The following is a 10927-nucleotide window of genomic DNA, read 5'->3' as shown; positions in this document are numbered from 1 at the left end:
CGATACAATACCAATATTGCAGCCTTGACTATTGGCCAATATTGATCTGATACAATATCAGCATTCATTTTATACACTCTTGACTATTTAGTTGTTTAATCTTGTTTTCTTACGCTTGTCTCATTTGCAAGTATACATAATTTCAGTTGCTGTAGTCAGGAAGTAGTCTTTCTCATTGCTTTTAAATGTACCAGTCTTGTCTTTTGTGGCGCCCTACAAAGTGTTTATACTGTAAAGATAGTACCAAGTACTGACCAGTAGGTCCGGGCGATAAAACTATTTTATAGATACATCGATAGCTATAAAAAACACGTACGATAGAAAACGCGTACGATGAAACGTTTGATTATTTTTTGGGGGTCAGAAGCAAGTTTGGTTGCGTGGACAGAGGCACTCGCTCTCTGGTAACCAAGCAATGCAGGAAGTGATGGCGTATTAGTGGGAGTGACGCGTTTGGTTGCGCCATCTTGTTGTCCGGCAGTTGATTCTTTGCATGGAGATAGAAATGAAGAAATTGTGGTTGAAAGAGGAAAAGACTGCTAATACCACATCACCTTACCCGCTCACCCTTTAGAGCACAGCTGTGATTTTGTGTAATGTTCCTGCTTGGTGTTGCAGGCCAATAAAAAAAATAGCTGCGGGTCGCAATTTTGGACGCCCCTGCATCACAGCATATCATAGCCATTCTTTGACAGCTTGTAAGTGCACCCCCTGCTGGCTGGAGGTCGTATAGCAATCAATTGTAACACCCTTGCTGTGTCGTCCATGCTCATCTTTTTGCACTTCATTATTTAGAAAATATTTATCTAAATATTTAGAAAACAACAAACTGTTAAAAGATCACTCGACCTTGTTGGAGTTGGAACCCTTTATAAAAATGACAACAAAGGGCCAACTCTCCTGACTGCACATTTGTGTCGGTCCGTAAACAAAAAGAGGATTATTCCGTAGATCAGCAAGAATTTCAATCCAAAACAAATAGACTCAAGGTTGAAATCCCTAAAAAAAAAAACTAAAATAAACTTGCCAAACAGTTGCAAGAATGATGTGCAAACTTGAAACATATTTAGCATGCGTGACGTCATCGATGAGTTTAACAACATCAACCCGTCCCCCCCCCTCCCTTTGAGCGCCCCACCCCCTCACGCACTAACTACACTAACCATCACTTAGCCACGTCTACATGCCGTTACGTGCCGGACACGCGTCTCCTCAGCGGGCCAAAAACCGGTGCCAGATCTTGTGCTCCTGCATCCTTTTAAGCGGCGGACAAGGAGAAATGTGGCTTGTCTTACCTGCTGGGAGCTTCACGGGGAGAAGGAGACGAGTGCTGGCGTTCCTCTGAGATGAGGAACTGTGGGAAACACACAGCCTGCCTCCCTCTTTGTCCCACACACACACACACACACACACACACACACACACACAATCTCTCTCTCACACACACACACACACACACAATCCTGTATTTGTTACCTTCTTGAGACCTCCAAAAAAGGACCACCCTCTCTAGATATATAAAGAAGTGTATTTACAACATTAATAGTATATACATACTATGCATACTGTCCACAAGAAAAAGGTCACAATTTCGCAAGAAATACATAGAATTTTGGCAGTATTATAATAAAAGTTGTGATTTTACTCGACGCAAGTCAAAATTTTACATTTGTGCAATACTATGATACAAGTTGAAATTTCACTCAATAACAGTCACAATTTTACAAGAAGAAGCTTACAATTTTGGCAATTTTATGAAAAGAGTCGTAATTTTACGCCACAAAAGTCACAATTTTATAAGAAAACTTTAACATTTTGGCAACGTTATAATAATAATCTGGAATTTTAATTGGCAAAATGATGACAAAAGTCATCATTTTACTCCAAAAATTTCAGTTTTACAACAACAACCAAAAAATTGGCAATAATGTGATAAAAGTCAGAAAATTATATGACAAACGTCACCATTTTGCATTGAAAAGTAAAAATTTTACATAAAAATGTAATAATGTTACGAGAAAATATTGCAATATTACAGAAACGGAAAAATGTTTAGGACCACCCTTTCTAGATATATAAAGATGTGTATTTACAACATTAATAATATATACATACTATGCAAATATAAAAAAGCTTGTGGTTAAAAATGAGTTGGAATTTCACAAGAAAAAGGTCACAATTTCACAAGAAAAACGTAGAATTTTAGCAGTATTATAACAAAAGTTATAATTTTACTCAACGCAAGTCAAAATTTTACATTTGTGCAATATTATGATACAAGTTGAAATTTTACTATATAACAGTCGCAATTTTGCAATAAAAAGCTTAACATTTTGGCAATTTTATGAAAAGAGTCGTAATTTTACGCCACAAAAGTCACAATTTTATAAGAAAACTTTAACATTTTGGCAACGTTATAATAATAATCTGGAATTTTACTTGGCAAAATGATGACAAAAGTCATAATTTTGCTCCAAAAGTTTCAGTTTTACCACAACAACCAAAAAATTGGCAATATTGTGATAAAAGTCAGAAAATTATATGACAAACGTCACCATTTTGCATTGAAAAGTAAAAATTTTACATAAAAAAGTAATCGTTTTTCGAGAAAATATTGCAATATTACAGAAACGGAAAGAATATGATACATTGTTAGGACCACCCTTTCTAGATATATAAAGATGTGTATTTACAACATTAATAATATATACATACTATGCAAATATAAAAAAGCTTGTGGTTAAAAATGAGTTGGAATTTCACAAGAAAAAGGTCACAATTTCACAAGAAAAACATAGAATTTTAGCAGTATTATAATAAAAGTTATAATTTTACTCAACGCAAGTCAAAATTTTACATTTGTGCAATATCACGATACAAGTTGAAATTTTAGTATATAGCAGTCGCAATTTTACAATAAAAAGCTTAACATTTTGGCAATTTTATGAAAAGAGTCGTAATTGTACGCCACAAAAGTCACAATTTTATCAGAAAACTTTAACATTTTGGCAATATTATAATAATAATCGGAATTTTACTTGGCAAAATTATGACAAAAGTCATCATTTTACTCCGAAAATGTCACTGTTTTAAAAAAAATTAGCAATATTGTGATAAAAGTCAGAATCTTATATGACAAATGTCGCCATTTTGCATTAAAAAGTAATAATGTTACTTAAAAAAGTCATAGTTTTACGAGAAAATATTGCAATATTACAGAAACAGAAAGAATATGAGAAATTGTTCCCAATTTTATAAGAAAAAAGTCGACATTGTACATTTAGTAAATGTATTTATTTATTTATTTTTGGTTTGTAATTGGTTTTTAATCTTCAAGTTATTACAGCATGTCTCTATATACATATTTATTTGATTTTTTTAATTAATTTTGGCCAAAGGGGGGCGCATTTCAATTTCTTACACACAGTTATTACATATGTTGGCCAGAGGGGGAGCACTTCAAATTTTTACACACATTTGTTATTTCACATGTTGACCAGAAGTGGAGCACTTTTAAAACCGACACACGGTCTATTTGAAAAATCGCTCCTTTTTGGGACCACCCTCATTTTGATAGATTTCACCACCAGGGGGTGCTAATGAGACATTATCTATTAAATACAATGGTTTTCCGTATTGGGACCATGATTTATGTCCTAACTTGTTCACCGGTTCTTATATGGAAGCTACTTTTCCTTGTTGATGTCTCAAGAAGAGTAGAAATACAAGAACACACACACACGCACACACACACACACACACACACACACACACACACACACACACGCTCCCTTCCCTCCCCTCTTTAAACTTAACATCCATCATTCCTGCCTCAGGGACACATTTCTGTTTCATTTCCATCCACACGTTGTAAAATGAAGACAAAAGTCCTATTTGTTTTCCTCTTCCTCATTAAAAGCATGTAGAGGGAAACCTCCAGGGTCAAATGCAGTCTGTTTTGGGGCATTTATCCAATCCTGAGCAAATATTCCCCACTGCTAATAATGGAAGCAGAAATCATCTGTTCCAGGGTCAAGATGTGGCCATACCAAAGCGAGGTCAGAGGTGTCCGCCTTTTTTTAAGGGCCCCCGACGACTTCTAAAGACAATACAACACACACAAAAACTAGAATATGCAATTTTGGGAGAAATTGCATGTAAATGTGCAAGCTGAACTTATATACTAACAGTTAGAATGTGACAAGTACCAAGTTATATGACTCTGAGGTGTTCGGCTGCAAAATTTGCTGCAAAAGTTGTCATGCTAATGTTAGTATGTTAAACGTTGGCACATTGTGTAAACCTTAAATAAAAACAGAATACAATAATTTGCAAATTTCAACTTATATTCAATTGAATAGACTGCAAAGACAAGATATTTAACGTTCAAACTGACAAACTTTGGTTTTTTTTGCAAATATTAGCTCATTTGGAATTTGATGCCTGCAAAATGTTTCAAAAAAGCTGGCACAAGTGGCAAAAAAGACTGAGAAAGTTGAGGAATGCTCATCAAACCCTTATTTGGAACATCCCACAGGCTAATTGAGAACAGGTGGGTGCCATGATTGGGTATAAAAGCAGCTTCCATGAATTGCTCAGTCGTTCAAAAACAAGGACGAGGCAAAATGTCCAACAGTTTAAGAACAACATTTCTCAACCAGCTATTGCAAAAAATGTAGGTATCTACAGTCTATTATAACATCAAAAGGTTCAGAGAATCTGGAGAAATCACTGCACGTATGCGATGATATTACGGACCTTGGATCCCTCAGGCGGTACTGCATCAAAAAGCGACATCAGTGTGTAAAGGATATCACCATATGGGCTCAGGAACACTTCAGAAAACCACTGTCAGTAGCTACAGTTTGTCGCTACATCTGTAAGTGCAAGTTAAAACGCTACTATAGAAAGCGAAAGCCATTTATCAACAACAGCCAGAAACGCCGGTTTTGGGTTTTGTACTAAAAACTAGTGGAATTAACGAGCTGCGCAGACAGATCATTTTACTTCTTAAAAACATCTTACATTAAGATTTGAAATACTAAAAATTAGCAGGACTTTTAAGTCAAAAAATAGGTATTTTATTCTGAAAACTTGCATTTATTAAATCAAGCATCTTCGAGATGTTGAATAATCTTTCAATTAAATTATTTACCAGGGGGAAAACCAAAACGTCTCCTTTGAATAGCTATTTTCTCAATGTTAACATTTGAAAACTAGCATAGTGAACAATTATTCCTGCTAAAATTGAGATTAATCAATGACTAAAAATAAGTGAATAGCTCTTAAAACTAGGGAAATTTCTAGAAATAACTTTTTCAATTTGTGGCAAATAATTTGCAGTAAACATGTCAATTTAATTAATAGGTTGATTGGCAACACTAAATTGGCCCTAGTGTGTGGATGTGAGTGTGAATGTTGTCTGTCTATCTGTGTTGGCCCTGTGATGAGGTGGCGACTTGTCCAGGGTGTACCCCGCCTTCCGCCCGATTGTAGCTGAGATAGGCTCCAGCGCCCCCGCGACCCCAAAGGGAATAAGCGGTAGGAAATGGATGGATGGATGGGTTTTTAGTTTTTAACGACATATTTATAAAATATTGATAAACTTGACTAATTATATTGCATCATATTCATATATTTCATTCTTTTTTTCCCCTCTTAATAATAATAATAATAATAATAGATTTTATTTGTAAAAAGCACTTTATATTGGGCAAACAACCTCAAAGTGCTACAGTGTATTAAAAAAAACTAAATAACAAATAAAAAGATAATAAAAATAAAAACTAGAACAGCCTAATAGCTAGAACTAGTACGCATATATCTAAAAAAAAAATGCTTTTGTAAAAAGAAGGGTTTTTAAGCTTTTTTTTAAAGCATCCACAGTCTGTGGTACCCTCAGGTGGTCAGGGAGAGCGTTCCACAGACTGGGAGCGGCGGTTGGAGGAGGTTAGCCTGTCCGGAGCGGAGGTGTCGTGTGGAGGATTTGGGGGTGAGCAGTTATTTGAGGTAGAGGGGGGCATTTCCATGGAGGCACTTACTATATTTTAGTTGTATATAGTTGTTCAAAGGGAGCCCTCTGCACCGGGGAATCGGCTGCTGCTGTCTATTGGCTTCCTCGGCGAGATGGTTCCTTGGTCCCTCGCCGTGTGCCCTGGGTCAGAGTCACTGCGGTCAGGGCCATCATCCTGCAGCTCCGAGTGCACTCGGCTCCTTAAGATAGTGTTCTCTCACCTGGTTCCTCTGTGCTCAGCCACATACGTTCTTACAGGACTTGTAATTATGTGTGTATGTTTTGTATGTAGGAAAAGCGCCATGCATGCCGGCCCAAAATTTTTTTAGCCCAATGCGGACCCCAAGTCAAAAAGTTTGGACACCCTTGTTCTAGTAAATCAGGCCTTAAGTCTTTGGTTGCTCTTTTTGGAATTAGTCTTGCAAAAAAAGATAATGAAGAGGCAAATAAAAACCCAAACATGCACGCTTGATTCCAAAGTTCCATGCAAATCAAAAGCAGTATTTTTCCACAGTTTTACCACCATGTTTGTTTTTGCGGTTGTACCATGTTGGAGACGAGCTGTCACTAATATCTTGTGAAGATGGTCAACCTCATTGTTGTTCCCATTTTGAAATGTTTAAAAGTCGGAGACGTGGCCGCGCAGGGAAAAAAAAGAACCCGTTATTGTTTTGTTTTGACTTTTCTCTCCTCTTGTACAGTGATCGTGCACATTTCCTGCTGGACCTGGTCTGCACCCTCCCAGTCTAACCATGGGGCCCGGATACATCTCTAGTCACTCTGAAAACACTGACTTCAGCTGTTGGACGCATCACAGCCAGGCAGGAGAGGAGGCCAGGGCAGCCACGGAGTTGGTAAAGAGAGGAGTAACATGTTTGATGCACTGCAGTTGTATCTAAATCCATTCATAATTTTAAAAAATCGATCGAAAATAAATATATATATACTGTATATATATATATTATTATTCTTTTTAACAAGAATACATTTTTTTAAATGTTTTAAGGCCATCTCCATGCAACCAGAAGGAGCTTTTCTAACCTGCAACCTGTTTTGAAAAAGTTACATGACAATTATAACACCAAATAATACTTTGCAAGAATCGGTTTAAATCAAGAATCAATCAATGTTTATTTATATAGCCCTAAATCACAAGTGTCTCAAAGGGCTGCACAAGCCACGACGACATCCTCGGTTCAGAGCCCACAAAAGGGCAAGGAAAAACTCACAACCCAGTGGGATGTCAATGTGAATGACTATGAGAAACCTTGGAGAGGACTGCAGATGTGGGCTCTAGGGGAGACCGGATGCAATGGACGTCGAGTGGATCTGGCATAATATTGTGAAAGTCCAGTCCATAGTGGATCTAACATAATAGTGAGAGTCCAGTCCATAGTGGATCTAACATAATAGTGAGAGTCCAGTCCATAGTGGATCTAACATAATAGTGAGAGTCCAGTCCATAGTAGATCTGACATAATAGTGTGAGAGTCCAGTCCATAGTGGATCTAACATAATAGTGAGAGTCCAGTCCATAGTGGATCTGACATAATAGTGTGAGAGTCCAGTCCATAGTGGATCTAACATAATAGTGAGAGTCCAGTCCATAGTGGATCTAACATAATAGTGTGAGAGTCCAGTCCATAGTGGATCTAACATAATAGTGAGAGTCCAGTCCATAGTGGATCTAACATAATAGTGAGAGTCCAGTCCATAGTGGATCTAACATAATAGTGTGAGAGTCCAGTCCATAGTGGATCTAACATAATAGTGAGAGTCCAGTCCATAGTGGATCTAACATAATAGTGAGAGTCCAGTCCATAGTGGATCTAACATAATAGTGAGAGTCCAGTCCATAGTGGATCTAACATAATAGTGAGAGTCCAGTCCATAGTGGATCTAACATAATAGTGAGAGTCCAGTCCATAGTGGATCTAACATAATAGTGTGAGAGTCCAGTCCATAGTGGATCTAACATAATAGTGAGAGTCCAGTCCATAGTGGATCTAACATAATAGTGAGAGTCCAGTCCATAGTGGATCGAACATAATAGTGAGAGTCCAGTCCATAGTGGATCTGACATAATAGTGTGAGAGTCCAGTCCATAGTGGATCTAACATAATAGTGAGAGTCCAGTCCATAGTGGATCTAACATAATAGTGAGAGTCCAGTCCATAGTGGATCTAACATAATAGTGTGAGAGTCCAGTCCATAGTGGATCTAACATAATAGTGAGAGTCCAGTCCATAGTGGATCTAACATAATAGTGAGAGACCAGTCCATAGTGGATCTAGCATAATAGTGAGAGTCCAGTCCATAGTGGATCTAACATAATAGTGAGAGTCCAGTCCATAGTGGATCTAGCATAATAGTGAGAGTCCAATTCATAGTGGATCTAACATAATAGTGAGAGTCCAATTCATAGTGGATCTAACATAATAGTGAGAGTCCAGTCCATAGTGGATCTAGCATAATAGTGAGAGTCCAATTCATAGTGGATCTAACATAATAGTGAGAGTCCAGTCCATAGTGGATCTGACATAATAGTGAGAGTCCAGTCCATAGTGGATCTAACATAATAGTGAGAGTCCAGTCCATAGTGGATCTGACATAATAGTGTGAGAGTCCAGTCCATAGTGGATCTAACATAATAGTGAGAGTCCAGTCCATAGTGGATCCAACATAATAGTGAGAGTCCAGTCCATAGTGGATCTAACATAATAGTGAGAGTCCAGTCCATAGTGGATCTAACATAATAGTGAGAGTCCAGTCCATAGTGGATCTAACATAATAGTGAGAGTCCAGTCCATAGTGGATCTAACATAATAGTGAGAGTCCAGTCCATAGTGGATCGAACATAATAGTGAGAGTCCAGTCCATAGTGGATCTGACATAATAGTGTGAGAGTCCAGTCCATAGTGGATCTAACATAATAGTGAGAGTCCAGTCCATAGTGGATCTAACATAATAGTGAGAGTCCAGTCCATAGTGGATCTAACATAATAGTGTGAGAGTCCAGTCCATAGTGGATCTAACATAATAGTTAGAGTCCAGTCCATAGTGGATCTAACATAATAGTGAGAGACCAGTCCATAGTGGATCTAGCATAATAGTGAGAGTCCAGTCCATAGTGGATCTAACATAATAGTGAGAGTCCAGTCCATAGTGGATCTAGCATAATAGTGAGAGTCCAATTCATAGTGGATCTAACATAATAGTGAGAGTCCAATTCATAGTGGATCTAACATAATAGTGAGAGTCCAGTCCATAGTGGATCTAGCATAATAGTGAGAGTCCAATTCATAGTGGATCTAACATAATAGTGAGAGTCCAGTCCATAGTGGATCTGACATAATAGTGAGAGTCCAGTCCATAGTGGATCTAACATAATAGTGAGAGTCCAGTCCATAGTGGATCTGACATAATAGTGTGAGAGTCCAGTCCATAGTGGATCTAACATAATAGTGAGAGTCCAGTCCATAGTGGATCCAACATAATAGTGAGAGTCCAGTCCATAGTGGATCTAACATAATAGTGAGAGTCCAGTCCATAGTGGATCTAACATAATAGTGAGAGTCCAGTCCATAGTGGATCTAACATAATAGTGAGAGACCAGTCCATAATGGATCTAGCATAATAGTGAGAGTCCAGTCCATAGTAGATCTAACATAATAGTGAGAGTCCAGTCCATAGTGGATCTAACATAATAGTGAGAGTTCAGTCCATAGTGGATCTAACATAATAGTGAGAGTTCAGTCCATAGTGGATCTAACATAATAGTGAGAGTCCAGTCCATAGTGGGGCCAGCAGGAAACCATCCCGAGCGGAGATAGGTCAGCAGCGCAGAGATGTCCCCAACTGATGCACAGGCGAGCGGTCCACCCCGGACAGCCAGCACTTCACCCATGTCCACCAGACCTGTGCCCCCCCTCCACAAGGGAGAGGGGGGCAGAGGAGAAAGGAAAAGAAACGGCAGATCAACTGGTCTAAAAAGGGGGTCTATTTAAAGGCTAGAGTATACAAAGTTTTAAGATGGGACTTAAATGCTTCTACTGAGGTAGCATCACTAACTGTTACCAAGAGGGCATTCCATAGTACTGGAACGCTCTATAGAATCGATTCTGAATCGAATCGTCACCCCAGGAATCGTAATCAGATCCAATCTTTTGGTGCCCAAAAATTCAACCTCCCCACCCCTTGCAGTGGTGCACAAAAAAATCGATTCACATCCGAATCACGATTTTTATTCGTCCCGATTCTAAATCGATTCATAATTTTCAAATCCATCCATCCATCTTCTTCCGCTTATCCGAGGTCGGGTCGCGGGGGCAGCAACCTAAGCAGGGAAGCCCAGACTTTCCTCTCACCAGCCACTTCGTCCAGCTCTTCCCGGGGGATCCCGAGGCGTTCCCAGGCCAGCCGGGAGACATAGTCTTCCCAACGTGTCCTGGGTCTTCCCCGTGGCCTCCTACCGGTCGGACGTGCCCTAAACACCTCCCTAGGGAGGCGTTCGGGTGGCATCCTGACCAGATGCCCGAACCACCTCATCTGGCTCCTCTCGACGTGGAGGAGCAGCGGCTTTACTTTGAGCTCCCCCCGAATGGCAGAGCTTCTCACCCTATCTCTAAGGGAGAGCCCCGCCACCCGGCGGAGGAAACTCAAATATCGATTCAAAAAAACTACAAACTTTTGAAAAATCATAATTTTTATTTTGTAAGAATCTATTTTTCAAAATGTTTTTAGGCCATCTCCGTGCAACCAGAAGATGTTCTAATATGTAACCTGTTAATTAATTAATATACCAAATAATGCGAGAATCGGTTTGATTCTAGAATTGTGTTGAATCAAGAATCGATTCTGAATCGAATCGTCACCCCAGGAATTGTAATCGGATCCAATCTATTGGTGCCCCAA

At 38.9% G+C, this 10927-nt stretch overlaps 1 protein-coding gene across 2 annotated transcripts in view; it reads right to left on the bottom strand.

Annotated features, from left to right (window-relative positions):
* c1qtnf6b (C1q and TNF related 6b) overlaps positions 1–1377 on the bottom strand; it is a 16721-nt gene extending 15344 nt beyond the window's left edge. Inside the window, exon 1 of one of the 2 annotated variants that reach the window (XM_061984574.1) lies at positions 1296–1377. The gene's annotated coding sequence lies outside the window, so the exon portion shown is untranslated. The remainder of the gene's footprint in view (positions 1–1295) is intronic. The other variant, XM_061984575.1, reaches the window with a different exon arrangement.
* Between the last annotated feature and the right edge of the window lie 9550 nt (positions 1378–10927).

The sequence above is a fragment of the Nerophis lumbriciformis genome, linkage group LG25 (genome assembly GCF_033978685.3).
Source record: "Nerophis lumbriciformis linkage group LG25, RoL_Nlum_v2.1, whole genome shotgun sequence".
In the NCBI taxonomy this organism is placed as follows: domain Eukaryota; kingdom Metazoa; phylum Chordata; class Actinopteri; order Syngnathiformes; family Syngnathidae; genus Nerophis; species Nerophis lumbriciformis.
The sequence above is the reverse complement of the archived record's forward strand: the minus strand, read 5'-3'. Positions and strand labels throughout refer to the sequence as shown.